General features: G+C 43.0%; 1 long non-coding RNA gene across 1 annotated transcript; it reads right to left on the bottom strand.

Moving 5' to 3' along the window:
• Window positions 1–5,717: 5,717 nt before the first annotated feature.
• LOC128331966 (uncharacterized) lies at window positions 5,718–11,854 on the bottom strand. The gene is made up of 3 exons (XR_008310491.1): window positions 11,656–11,854; window positions 10,638–10,805; window positions 5,718–6,351 (listed from the first exon to the last, which is right to left on the bottom strand). It is a non-coding gene; the product is annotated as an uncharacterized LOC128331966 (long non-coding RNA).
• Between the last annotated feature and the right edge of the window lie 454 nt (window positions 11,855–12,308).

Genomic DNA, 12,308 nt, shown 5'->3' with positions numbered 1-12,308 from the left:
CAAATTGGTTAAATGAACTGTATTACATGTTAAATTCATTAGGTATAAGAGTAGGGGATGGGTCAGTTAGGGATAAGAGATATGAAATATGGTCACCCCCATTTTTCATTGTTACAGTGACTACTGAAAATCTTAACATCTAAATAGTATTTAAAAAGAGTGATGTTCACTCCCATTCCATTGGACACATTGCTATCAACTCATTTTACTTGATATTAGTTGACACATAGCAGCAGCCTTAGTTTGCCGGTCCCCGCTACCACACAAGCGTGATGTGGCAGGGTTGGTGGGGTTGTGCTCCTGGCACATGAGGCAGGCACAGCGCCGCCATCTTGCCTCCCCCCTCCACGTGGCTGGGATCTGCCAATCAGAGAAGGGGCCGGGTCGCTTATGGCACCAGCCTGCCTCCATTCAGTCCAGTTGCTCTGCAGCTTAGCAGCAGGGAGAGGATCGCTACCAGGAGTGAACTACGCAGTGGGACTCTGCATGACCTGGGTCATGACCCGGCCACACAGGGTCCCATTGCGCAGGCGCAGTGGCCTCCAAAATGGCCACCATGCTAGGGAATAGCATCTCTACATAAGCTTATGTAGAAAATACTTCTATTTTGCTAATTTGTACAGATGACACAATTATTAACCCAAAAAGGTAATATAAATAAAATGTATTCAAATACAATTTTAGCCAAGCATCAAAAGTTGTATCATCTCAAAAAAGAAGCAGTTGTGGTGTATAAAGTTTCTCTCAGGTTTCACCACTATCCATTTCTTTTCCTGGCCTCACAATACACAGACCTGGTATGGTATTTACTCTCAGACGTTTCGAAACACTCACTTAAGAGGTAGTTTCCCTCACCATCAGCAGCTGTAGCAGCAACTGTACCTTAATGGTGGAAGGGTACACAGATATGCATGGCCTTGTACCGCCGCTCAGAGGTACAAGGCAGGGTCTGAATAGATATAACCTGCAGCCTTTCTCCTTAGCTCCAATACCTCCTCAACTCTTCTCCTTTCCTTCACAGTCCTATCCCTTCCATAGGGCTGGAACTGCATGTTGAGGCTAGGGGTCATCCCATGAAACTGATTGCCAAGAAATGTAGAACTGACAAAAGGAAGTACTTTTTCACACAACGTATAATCAACCTATGGAATTCTCTGCCACATTGTGGTGACAGTCGGCTGCCTGGATAGCTTTAGGGATTTTTTTAGATAATTTCATGGAGGACAGATCTATCAATGGCCATTAGTCTGAGGGCTATAGACCACCTCCAGCTTCAGAAGCAAGATGCCTCTAAATACCATTTGCAGGGGAGTAGCAGTAGAAGAGAAGGCATAACCTCAGCTCTTGCCTGTGGGATTCCCAGCGGCATCTGGTGGGTCACTGTGTGAAAGAGGATGCGGAGCTGGATGGACCTTGGGCCTGATCCAGTAGGGCTGTTCTTATGCTCTTATGTACCTACCATTATATGATGCCAATGTTGCTCTGCCACATCCAGCTTGGCTGTGTTTACTTCTGGCTAGAATGGTAGGTTCATGGAGAAACTCTGTGATCTTTGCTGCTGCCACACTTCACATAGAACTAAGAATATACTGCTGGAATTTTTTTTCTCCAGAGACAGGCAAACGGAAAGTATCTTTAAGAGGATGCATTCAACCAGTCTTGAAAATCGCAATGAATTAGTGGCAGCTTTTCAGCTGTGAACTTTAAGATGACTGAGGTTTTGCCAGCCTCTCCCCATAACCACATTGCTTACATAGTAGACGACTTCACTGAAGCTTGGTGAGGTAGGTCATAGTTACTTCCACTTCCAGGGGAAAGACAGATGCTGATACAAGATCAGTGAACAAGGACTGAATCCAGGGCCAAACACAATACTCTACTATTTTACACACTCAGGGCCATTTCAAGTTACCATTATGATGTCACCATTTCCACATAGATAAGTTCTATGATGATCCAAGTAATATTGTATACAAGAATTGCATAGGATGGACAGATGTTATGGTTATATCCTATGCTAGTATGGCATGATGAGACCTCATCAAATGGAAGCAATGCCAGAATGAAGCATGAATGGGTCCTCACTATGAATTGGTCCTCACTTTTTTCATTTTAAGAGTTTCTTTCATTTGGAGAGTGCTGAAAGGCACCTGTCAAGCATTACAAGATCTGCAGTTCAGGTACTAGTTCTTTGCTCCCTGTACCCCCAGGGTTGCTGGCCAGAAGAGAAAACTGTAGGCAGTTCAAACTGGAATACCAATACCACAGACCTGAATCCTCCAGTTCTTGAGAATCATGTGAGCCCAAAGAGCTAATCCTATGCCACCATCTACCAAATAACTCTGGAGCCTGCTAGATGCCCCAGTGTGGTCAGCTTGTTTTTGAAGGAAACTACTCCAGTGGGGTGCTAACATAATGGGAAATATGCACCTGATTGGCCCTGCCCACTAGATCATGTTATTCACGTGTGCACTCCTGAGGTATGGAGATATCACTAAAGCATGTTTCTGGATGAGTATGTAAAGGACACCTCTGTTTGGGCTTTTTAGCATGTTCAGTGTGCTACATATCAGGCATTGTCATTGCATTTATGAATACAATTTATTGTTTTGCCAGAATACAATAAATAGCAATCAAAAATTTACATAATCTCTCACTCTTGTAATATATAAAACCAGTAATCCAAATACCTGCAGTTTAAGATGAAAGTTAACATGCTTTTCATTTTCACTTGTGCTCTAGAAAGAATGGAAATTGCAAGTTAAGGTACACATCCTAACTTCCGCACCATGTAAGCAGTAAAGACTTTGTACAATCTGGTATATGAAGATGGCTTTAGAAATGAGGCTCCGTGCACCCACTTTGCCTTGGTCTTTCAGTTGGACATTGGGCTGGGGAGGGATGCATCCAGGCAGACAAATGTGCAGGTGTGGCTTCCCTAATCACTTCCTAGAGATGCCCCTGATGAATTTCTGCCTGGTGCATCTCTGATCAAGACAAAGACATGGCCATGGTCCATTGGGCATACGCGCCAGCCTCCAAAATGACCACTGCCACCAGAGTAAGGGCTGGAATGGCCTGAAAATGGGCCAAACCAGCCCTTTTTAGAAAGGGAGTCCAGAGGGGGAGGGGGAGAGGGAGATGGAAGAGACACCCCACCCCCATGGCCACTGCCTCTGACCTAGATCCAGCAGTCGAGCCAAGCCAGGGGTATGTTCATGGAGCACAAAACTGAACATGCCCAGTTCGGTTCAAGTCAAATCTGGGTGTTATCAGCATACTGATAGTACTACCACACCCCAAATCTCTGGCTGCTATCACCCACATGAAGATGCCAAATAATATGAGGGAGACAAAATGGACTTCTGCAGCACCCCATAAGCAATGCAAGATGAAACAGCAGTCCCCAGCACCAACTTCTGTAACTGATGCTCCAGGAAGGACCAAAGGCACCACAATACAGTGTTCTTCAGACTCCACCTGGCAAAATATTCCAGAAGAAATTCATGGCTGAGAGCATCAAATACTGATGAGGGAACCAACAAAATCAACTCTCTCCCTGTCTCCATCCATCTCTGATGGAGGTCAACTAGCAGAGTAACCAAGATTCTTTCAGTTACAGACTCGGGGGCAGAAGGCAAATTGCAAAGGGTGAAAATAATCAGTATTATCAAAGGGTAGCTAGTATTGAGCCACCATCACACCTGAGCATCTTGCCTAACTATAGTCAGTTTGAAACAGAGTGATAGTTGCTAAGATCAACCAGGTTGGGTGCTGGCTTTTTTGACTGAACGTCAATATTATGGCCTGCTTTTCATTTGATATTCCTAGTCATCGCATTACTCCTGTTTCTTTCTCTCTCCCTTGGCCTCCTTCAGGGAAAAAAGGGTTTCTGCACACTCTGCCCTCCTCAGTATTCTTGGCCAGAGCCTCAGCTGTGTGCATCGGCATCCACAGTTTATTATTTATTTATTTACTTATTTAAAACTATTTCTACCCCACCCCTCCAGTGCACTGCTACTCGGGGTGGCTCCCAACACAGTTCCCCACACAAAGCCAGTGGCTTCTCCCAGGCAGTATTAATTGTTACCAGACTTGTCTCTACTTCTCACAATGAGGGATTGCTACAAACCTTCAGTCTGTCTTAAGAAAGACTTCCCCTGCTACCTAGGCAAAGAGGCACCTTTCAAAGTGATGATTCTCTTTAGTGATGAGCCCGGACCATTCGGGAGGCCATTCTACAGGCCTCCGGACCGGTCCAGACATGGGCGGTTTGGGGTTCAGGTGATTCGGGGTGGGAGGTTCCTTTAAGAGCGAGGGGAGGGTTTACTTCCCCCTCCTGCCGCCTTCCCCCTCCGGCACCCATAGTTCTGTTAATAATTGGGGCGACAGGATACCTCCCTGCCGCCCATTCTTCTGTTTTGCTGCTGCTGCTGCTGCTGCTGGCTACGCTGCAAAAGGCTTCAATAAGCTTTGAGATGCTTCACATCTCCGCGACACATGCACGTCGCGGAGACGTGAAGCGCGCGCGCAATGCACGCGCATGCAACAGGCTTATTGAAGCCTTTTGCAGCGTAGCCAGCAGCAGCAGCAAAAAAGAAGAAGGGGTGGCAGGGAGGTATCCTGCCGCCCCAACTATTAACAGAACTACGGGCACTGGAGGGAGAAAGCCGAGCGGCGGGAGGGGTAAGTAAACCCTCCCCCCGCTCTTAAAGGAACCCCCCACCCCAGTGCCGGACCGCAGTTCCGCGGTTCCGTGCACATCCCTAATTCTCTTATATTTATCGGGGGGAAGCAACTGGCCCTATCCAACCCCAGCAAAGCATTCTTCCAGTAGCTGTTGCTGGTGTCTACCTTACATTTCTTTTTATACTGTGAGACAGTTTTTATACTGCAGTCTTTTTTTTCTATGTAAACCACTTTAAGAATGATTTTTTTTGTAAAGCAGTATATAAATAAAGTAGTTAGTAAGTGAGAAAGGAAGAGCCACAATAGTGCTGTTTCTTACTGACCTAGTCTAGTCTTTTCCCTGTCTGATTGCCAGCCAGTGACTCATCCCAACATCTATTTTATTTGTAGTGTTTTCTTGCTATCCCACAGGAATAATAAATTTATCACTGCTCAAGTTTTCTTCAGATCTGTTTTTCATCAGAAGATTAAAAATAAAGTTCTGTATGTTATCGAGTGCCTTGTGTTTTAGGCCATGGCAGTAAAGTAGTGACCCATCCATAATCAGATGCCATGTCACATTATTTTTAACACAGGATAGGAAAGCAAGCCACAGATTTCTAGGAACCTCAGTCACTATTCCAGGAATTATATTCATGGCATAAGCCATATTGATGCCATAAATGCTGAATGCTACATTTCTTTGCATGTGCTCACAGCATGGTGGCTACATTATTGAAGGTTTTGCAAGCTGTATATAATTACAGCAGTCCGTTCTTCTAAAACTGTAATTTTAAATGATTGCTGTAGCTCTGGGGAGAAATATATGGCAACTTTGCCTTCCCAAGAACCTGTAGATGACCCCCTGTTTACCACACCTTTTTCAACCATTTGATAAGAGCTTGATCGTATTTCTAAAAATCTTGGACAAGATGGTTTTTAAGGAATGCTGATATTAAAGCAAGTTTTTAAGGAGGAAAAGACAGCACTATACTCAAGCACATACCTCTTATTTACATTAAATAAATAATAGGTCATTACAAAGTATCTGAAATATTTATATCTCATCTTTTAGTCATGGAGATTCCTGAGGCAGCTAACAAACACACAGATATAAATTTGCAATAAAACTCAGAAATTAGCAATTAAAAAAACATAACATCAAAATTCAGATCATCAAACCATTTCAGAAGCTGAAGAAAAAAAGCATCTTCCTTTTTTCATCTAAAGATCAGCCAAGAGGGAATCTGATTAATGGAATGAGGAAGAGTGTTCCAAAGGCAAGATGTCACAACCAAAAGGTTATCCTGTTCCTCACTGCTATCCGCCTCATTTCCGAAAATACTGTCACACAACATATACCACCACTAAGGTCTTGTTCCAGTTTTTGGTGGACCATGGTAAATGTATTTCGGTTGATTGCTCTTAGGCCTGATCCATACACTACCTTTGTGGTTGGTATATACTAGGGCATCACATTAGAACAATAATTAGATCAAATTCGATATAGTCCACATTGGAAGCATTTTGCATTGCATCGTTCTCGATGCAAAATTATGAACATTGGCACCATCTGTATGTTGTTTTCCATTATTTATCAGGCTGTATCAGATGGCTGTTTACATGTTCCTTCTCCATGACCCAGAGACTCATGCCTCAGGCAAATGTAGCCTTTATATGTACCTGCAAGGGAAAGTAACAAGCACACTCTCAAAACAAGCACAGCTGTGAAAAAACTTCTAGCCTTCTTTTCCTCCCCCCACCCCACTTCTCAGAAACCCTGGCACTTCTGCATGAAATGGTGGTGGTATCAAGCCCCAAAAATGGTATACTTTCAGCCCTAACAATAGTCAACCATGCCTGAAAGTTTCATTCTCTTCTAACATGCAGTAATGTTTATAGGCACGTTGGTGGTTTACTATTATTTCCTATTGGTCTTTATAGCCTATGGGATGATGCATCAGCAGATTCAGTCTGGGCTGGTATTAATATTGGATACAATATTCACTTTCATTGGATCAGAATCAGATCTGATCATTTGATCTGTGCCCAGTCCTGCCATATAATTTCTAGTTTGGCTCTTGGATCTGCAGATGTAGCGTTTGGTTAGGGGGGTCAAGTGTTTGTTTTGGCAGGTCTGGAATACAGGAATTCATGGTGAAATCCATTAGAAATCCAACTGTGGCTCTCCCAGTTGTAGCAGTGAGATCAGAATTGCAACCAAAATTTTGCATGAAGTTACATTTTGAGGAGAATTTAGACTTCTTGCTTGAAAAAAATTTCCTAGAAATGTTAACAGAACCAAATAGTTTTGATCAGACTAAGGACATTTCTTAAAAGGCTCCCAGGCATCTCTGCCTGGGACTCTGAAAATATTAATCCTGATTGTTAATCAGGAGGTGCGGTTGATGTCACCTGCCTTTCCAGCACTGAATGTCCTCTTGGGAGTTTAGGGCTAGTGACAAAATTCTACAATGCACTGGACAAAATTAACAAGGTCTAACAAGGTGAAATGTTGCCATCACATTTCACCTAAAGCAACATTTTGAGAGGACTTAGGAAGTTCCTGCTTGGGCAGGGGTAGGGGTGGTGGAATCAGAGGAATTCAAAGAGAAGCAAAAATAAACAACAACAACAACAAAAAAAAAACCAAAAAAACATTTTGGTCAGACCAATGAAACTCCTTAAGAATGTTCGACACATCCCAAAGTGAGAGACTGAGGAACAAATTCTGCTGCTCCAGATGCTCAAACTAAGAAAATGCTTCAAAACACCGACAGCGTTGAATTAAATATAGTAGCAATCAGTGTTATCTCTAATTTTTTTCATCAGTGAGAGGAAAGAGTTTTCTTCTGGGCAGCGGTATCAAGGCAGTGTGCGCGCACATGCATTCAGAGTGGGGCCTTCCTTATTCAATCTGAGTGGGATCTAAAATTGACTGAGCAGATATTTTAAAACCTTGTGAGCGCACACACATGTGCACGCCTTAGAGGGAGCACTGGTAGCAATCCTCTAACTGCAACAGTCCCAGAAAATGTAGCCTTGAGAGTGAGATATAGGATCATGTTCCTTTCCCGTTATTTCTAACAGGTTCAACAGAAGCAACTTTTCATATTACTAAGCTCAAAATCTGTTTATTCTCCTTGAACCCACAAGGAAATCTCTTCCCCCACTGCTACCATCATATGGTAAACATTATTGGACCTTTTATTTACAACAGAAATGGAAAATATTTGTAATAAAATTCTCCATATGAAACATGCCCAGAAAAACAGAAAAGTATAATACACCAAAAAAGGCATGTTTTCTTAAGCACAAGATTAAATTGTACTTTTAACAATCTTGTGACATATAGCAATTTTAATTAAAACTTATAGAAGATTCAGATATTGTCAGCTTTCTTATGCGGAATGAAGGTTTTAGTGATCAGTTATGAGAAGCACTGTTTGCATTTCCAAAATGAGGGGTTGTTTCTAGTCCTGCACCAAATTTTTAGGAGCAAACTTGTTCAGCATGAAAGTGAAATATTCGGGACCCTACAATTTTCCCCAAAGACCTCCAAAAGCATGCCCTGAATGGCTGCTCTTTAGGCACTTCTCTTTCATTCGAACAAGCCTTCATTCTAGCAAAAAGTGAGATCATAAGTTGGCTAATTAGATTTAACTACTCTACATGTTGACCTCAGCTATTGCTAGGAAGAAGGCTGATAGGGAAAAATTGTTCCATATCAAGACTGCAAAGAGGCTCACTTTGAAGTGCCAGAACCTGAACAGAGGGAAGTGCTGGATCTGTGTTGGGATGTGCAGCTTTGAAGACACAAACACTTTCATCCTCTTTTGCATCTCCACAAAATCACCAACAGGGGAGAAATTTTCCGGGAGGAGACGCTGCTCATGAAATATGCATACTCATTTCAGTCAGAACTAGTTCAAATTCCAGTACTTCAGCTTCCCTGTTGAAGGAAACCAGATGTCTTTTTGTAACCTGGTCCCTCTTAGGATTTCTCTGCAAGTTTCTATTGGTTTTTAACCAGTTTAATGGCCAGAGAAACTGAGAACTGTAGTTTAGTGAAGAATGATAATTCTGTTAGAGATCCCTGGCCCGTCTCACAGAACTATAGTTCCCAGGTCATTCCCTGAACAAAGGGAACAACCACAAGATCAGTTTCAGTCTGCTATCCTATCCATACTTACTTTAGAGTAAGTCTCACTCACTTCTGAGTCAACATGCAGAGGATTCTGCTGTAATTCTATTGTTTAGATAGACCTTCTGCATTCTTAATGTAACATAAATGCAAGGACTGATTTAAATTCAAGCTCTGTGTTCGATCCTCAGGGACACCGCCAAAAGGCCCTTCGCTGTGGCAATGCTCCATGTGGCAGGTGTAATATTTAGCCCCCTTTGCTATGCTCATTGGACTAGGATCTGCATACCAGTGCTGCATGGTGGTAGTGGTGGGTGCAAGTAGTGGTGGCAAAGACTGTTACTTCTTACTTGGCATGTTACTCCTGCCGAAAGTGGCTTTACCAAGGCATATAGGCACATAGGAAGCTGCCTTATACCGAGTCAGAGCATTCGTCCATCTAGTTCAGTATTGTCTAACCAGACTGGCAGTGGTTTCTCCAAGTTTGCAGGCAGGAGTCTCTCCCAGCCCTATCTTGGAGATCCCAGGGAGGGAATTTGAAATCTTCTGCATGCGAGCATGCAGGTGCTCTTCCCAGAGAGGCGCCATCCCCTGAGGGGAAGATCTTACAGTACTCACACATAGTCTCCCATTCAAATGCAATCAGGGCAGACCCTGTTTAGCAATAGCAATAGCACTTACATTTATATACCGCTCTATAGCCGGAGCTCTCTAAGCGGTTTACAATGATTTTTAGCATATTGCCCCCAACATTCTGGGTACTCATTTTACCGACCTCGGAAGGATGGAAGGCTGAGTCAGCCTTGAGCCCCTGGTCAGGATCGAACTTGCAACCTTCTGGTTACAGGGCGGCAGTTTTACCACTGCGCCACCAGGGGCTCTTCTTAGCAAAGAAGAGTTTAGCAAAGGGTTCATGCTTGCTACCACAAAACCAGCTCTCCTTAGTGGCCTCTACTTGGAGATCATATCATTCAAATCAGCCCTGAAATAATTATAGCAGGAGACTTATTTTTAAATGATGCAGACTGTAGTACAGTTAATTTCCCACCTTTTAATTTTATTTACAGTTAATCCCCCCCCCCTTTTAATCTGTGTTATAGTTTCTTGGTGTCCAGTAATGTAATAAGCTATGTGCCCTACCTTTGCCTTCTACACATAAACATTAGTCACCCGTTATGTCTGTAAAGTTAATGTCGAAAAATGGTGACTAAGCATTCATCAGCAACTGGAAAGAATATTGTAAATCAGGTGCTAAGCTACCATCAAAGCACAAAAAGAAGATTTTACTTCCAGTTCAGAAATTGAAACTTGAGTGGTGAGCAAACTGATACATAGAGGGGAAACCTCCATTGAGAGAAACTTGTGCCCCAGCATTTTTTGCAAGAGAAACTGGGATCCAGCATGTTGTCCGCTGCACCACTGGCACACCTAAAAATATTGGTGCCCATGAAACTGCTTGGATTGCTTGTACAGGTGCATTGGTCCTGGTTTCCCCATCTTTAGCAATGCTCTAAAATGTCCAAAATGCACTCTATTTTTGAAATGCATCTGGCAATCCTAGCACTACACAAGGATCACATTTGTAAATTATTGTGTGAGCCCTTCATTTTCCAAAAGCTATTTAAAAGGAAACTAAAAGGACATTGGATAATAGGAACAAGCAGGCTGTATTCCAAAGGCCAGCACATGGAAGACATTCTGAAACAGGATGCCGAAGACTGAAAGCCTTGAATTCTCTATTATCCTATTGCAGTGCAGAGCACCTGAACACCTGAAAATATTTCAACCACAATCTCAAAGGTTAGTTAAAATTAGTTCTCCATACTTGCAGTATTATACTACATAGTTTCTCCCATCTCTGGACATACATCAGCATAAGCAGGAGGACACTGAGACCAGACATCCACTCATAATGAGTTCAATGTAAACCCACTCATAGGGCCACTTTCCATGCTCCGAAAATGCCTTCAGAGAAATTTCTTCTTCTTTGCTTCTGGAATGTACAATGAGATAATACATTCTCTCAGTGCATCAGGAGAATTAGCATTACCTCTGTTTCTCCCATTGCCATAAATAATCGGAGGATATGGTGCAGGGTGTTATCAGTATGCTGATGACATCCAAATCTATTTCTCCATGTCAGCATAATCAGGAGAAGGCATAACCTCCTTAAATGCCTGCCTGGAGGCGGTGATGGGCTGGGTGAGGCATAACAAACTGAGACTGAATGCAGATAAGAGGAGGTACATATTGTGTGTGGTTGGAACTCAGGAGACAATTTTAGCTGCCGGTTCTGGATGGGGCCATACTTCCCCAGAAGGAACAGGTACATAGTCTAGGAGTGCTTCTGGATCCAAACCTCTCCTTGGTGTCTAGGTTGAGGCAGTGGCCAGAGGTGCTTTCTATCAACTTCGGCTGATACGCCAGCTACACCCATTTCTTGAGATAAACTACCTCAGAACAGTGGTATATATGCTGGTAACCTCCAGACTTGACTACTATAATGCACTCTGTGTGGGTCTGCCAGGGGCGAAGCTATAATTGAGCGAAAGTGTTCAAAGAACATGGGCCCCCAGCTCCTGAGGGGTCCCCAGCTTCATCCCTCCCTATTTCCTTCATTATCTCCCTCACTCTGGGGGGCTGCCAGAGAGAAGGATGAACACGGGCCCCCTCTCCCCTAGCTACGCCTCTGGGGTCTGCCTTTGAACATAGTTGGTACAGAATACAGCACCTAGGTTGGTCTCCTGGTCATCTCGAAGAGACTTTATTACTCCTATATTAAAAGAACTACACTAGCTACAATAGATTTCTGGGTAAAATACAAGGTGCTGGTTATAACTTACAAAGGCACTGCCCAGAGCCTTTGGATGGGGTGGAATAAAAATGTAACAAAACAAACAAACAAAAAAGCCCTAAACAATTTAGGCCCAGGGTATTTAAGAGAACATCTTCACTATGAGCCCCATCGCCTACTGAGATCATCCAGAGAGGTTCATCTGCAGTTGTCACCAGCTCATCTGGTGGCTACACATGGAAGGGCATTCTCTGATGCCACCCCTAGTCTCTGGAACACACTCCCTGCTGAAATAAGAGCCTCCCCATCTTTGACAACTTTTAAAAAGTCTCTAAAGACACATTTATTCTCCCAAGCTTTTTAACTAGACTTGTGGTTTAAAATTGTTTTCGTTTTAATTTTTGTTGTAATTTGTTTTATGTTGCTGTAAACTGCCCAAATATGGAAGTTTGGGGCAGTGTACAAATATAATAAACAAACAATGCTGGTTGTGCAATCACTGGTTCTCTCCAGGGTTGGGGCAGCCATATGGCTTCACTTCAGTCCCAACTTAAAGAGTTCCAGTTCCATTACAGTGTGCATCATGTCAGCCAATATTTTTTTGCATTTAAAAAGAGCTTTAGCATATCATCATCATCTCAGAAATCCTTATAAAAACTGAATGCTAATGTGCATGCATACATGTGCATACTAATACATTAT

The sequence above is a fragment of the Hemicordylus capensis genome, chromosome 6 (genome assembly GCF_027244095.1).
Source record: "Hemicordylus capensis ecotype Gifberg chromosome 6, rHemCap1.1.pri, whole genome shotgun sequence".
Lineage (NCBI taxonomy): Eukaryota > Metazoa > Chordata > Lepidosauria > Squamata > Cordylidae > Hemicordylus > Hemicordylus capensis.
Note: the sequence above shows the minus strand (reverse complement) of the source record. Positions and strands in the feature narration are given on the sequence as shown.